Genomic DNA, 2,779 nt, shown 5'->3' on the forward strand with positions numbered 1-2,779 from the left:
GTGCTGACTATGTTGACCACGCTGACCATGCTGACCACGCTGACCACACAGACCATGCGGATCACACTGACTGAGGACTGTGCTGACCATGCTGATGCTGACCATGCTGATTGAGCTGATCATGCTGACCACTCTGACCACGCTGACCCTGCTGACCACACTGACCATGCTGACCACACTGACCACGCTGACCATGCTGACCACTCTGACCACACAGACCATGCGGATCACACTGACTGAGGACTATGTTGACCATGCTGACCACACTGACTGTGCTGACCACGCTGACCACACTGACCATGCTGACCACGCTGACCATGCTGACCACACTGACTGAGGACTATACTGACCATGCTGACCACTCTGACCACGCTGACCATGCTGACCACGCTGACCACACTGACCATGCTGACCATGCTGACCACACTGACCATGCTGACCATGCTGACCACACAGACCATGCGGATCACACTGACTGAGGACTATGTTGACCATGCTGACCACACTGACCACCCTGACCACGCTGACAGTGCTGACCATGCTGACCACACTGACCATGCAGACCATGCTGACCACCCTGACCACGCTGACAGTGCTGACCACCCTGACCACGCTGACCGTGCTGACACTCTGACCATACTGATCACGCTGATCATACTTACCATGCTGGCCACTCTGACTGTACTGACCACACTTACCGTGCTGACCGTGCTGACCACAGTGACCACACAGACCACACTGACCACGCTGACTATGCTGACCATGCTGAGGATGTTGAACTGTGTCCATCAAAAGGCTACAGTCTCGGTTGGTGCAGTGAGCTAAGCATTGGGCTGCCAGCTGAGAGGTCAGCAGTTCAAACTCAGCAGCAGCTCCTTGGGAGAAGGGAGGCACTGTCTGCTTCTGTGAAGACCCAGAGACTCAGGAACTCTGTGTGTGGGGGGGGTCCTACTCTGTCCTCCGGGGTGGGTGTGAGCGGGGATCACCGGCTGGCAGTGGGTTTGATGGCTAATAAAGCTAGGATGTGATTTCAGGAAACGACCGAAGCCTACAGTGGTTCAGAATTCAAACACCTCAGAGCCAGGCTGCTAAGAGTCTGGTCTCTGATGCCAGGTGGATCCTGGTTGAGAGTGAAGAACACCAGAAGAATGTCTATTTGTCCTTTATTGACTATGTAAAGACATTTGACTGTGGATCATAACAAATTATGTAATACTGAGAAGAACAGGAATTCCAGAACACTTAACTGTGTTTGTGCAAAACCTATACCTAGACCAAGAGGCTGTTGTGTGAACAGAACGAGGGAACAAACACCACATGGCTTAAAATTAGAAAATGTGTGTGTCATGGTTGTATTCTCTCTCCACACTTATTCAATCTGTACACTGAGCAAATAATTCGAAAAGCTGGGCTCTATGAAGAAGAATGCGATATCAAGATCAGTAGAAGACTCACAATAGCCTGTGTTATGCAGATAACACAACTTTGCATGCTGAAAATGAGGAGAACTTGAGGCACTTGCTGCAGGCCAAGCATTAAATCTTTCAATGTGGTTTGCATCTCAGCATCAAGAAAATAAAACCCATTGCCGCTGGACTGATAGGAAACTTCATGACAGTTGGAGAAAAGTTTGAAACTCTCAATCATCATCTTACTTAGATCCACAATTAACACCCTTGGTACCACCAATCAGGAGATCAGAAAACATATTGCACTGGGATGCAGTCAGGGACCACTCCACATTATTGAGGAGGAATGATGCCACTTTAGGGACTAAGATGCACCTGATTCAGACAAGGGTCTTTTTAGTCACTTGCTCTGCATCCGAGAGCAAGACAATGAAGAAGAAGAATTGATGCCTTTTAACTGTGGTGCTGGAGAAGAGCACTGACTATCCCACGGACGGCCAAGAGAATACACAAATATGTCTTGGAGAAGGGGCAGAGGGGGCAGCCAGAGTGCTCCTTGGAGACAAAGATGATGAAGCTTCATCTCTTAAACTTTGGGCATGTTTTTAGGAGAGATGATTTCTTGGAGAGGAGCAGCAAAAAAGAGGGGGAACCCTCAGTCAGGTGGATTGACACAGTGACTGCCCCCCCTGGGCTCTAGTGTGTCTCCAGAGGGCTCTAGGAGGTGTGAGGTGGCACTGGATAGGACAGGGTTCAGCTCTGCTGTTCATAGGGTTGCCATGGGTTGTCCTTAACTCAGTAGCACCTAACAACAATAAGAGCCTGGTGACCTAAGCTCTGGTGGCTTCGTGGTAGGGAGCTGCACTGCCAACCCAAAGGTATGAGGTTTGAATCCACCAGCTGCTCCACAGGAGAACGTGGAGAAGTCTGTTCGATTTATGACCTCTGAAAACCTGCTCAGCGATGGGAGACCCGGCTATGAGTCAATTCTGCCTTGACAGCATACAACAACAACAACAGCAACAACAAAAGTGGACAGAGAAGCCTGGTGGTGCAGATATTAAAGCACTCCTCTGATACCCAAAAGGGGCCGTTTACGCACATTTACTACTCCCTGGGGAGAGATGAGGCGGCTTGCTTCTGTGAAGGTTGTTCTTACCATTGCTGAGGGCTGTTGAGTCAGAACCAGCTCAGAGTAGAATGAGTGTAAGGATTCAGGAGGGGTGGGAGCGGCTGGAAGCAGAGGGACGTGCAGGGGGAAGAGGGGATTGATTAATCATCAGATTGTACAATTTGATGGGGTGTGTGTGTGAGGGAAATGGAAAGAATTTGTTTAAATTTGTATTAGAATTTTGTAAATTAGTAAAAAA

Source organism: Elephantulus edwardii, unplaced genomic scaffold, assembly GCF_000299155.1.
Source record: "Elephantulus edwardii isolate Elephantulus edwardi_28Jun2011 unplaced genomic scaffold, EleEdw1.0 scaffold00185, whole genome shotgun sequence".
Lineage (NCBI taxonomy): Eukaryota > Metazoa > Chordata > Mammalia > Macroscelidea > Macroscelididae > Elephantulus > Elephantulus edwardii.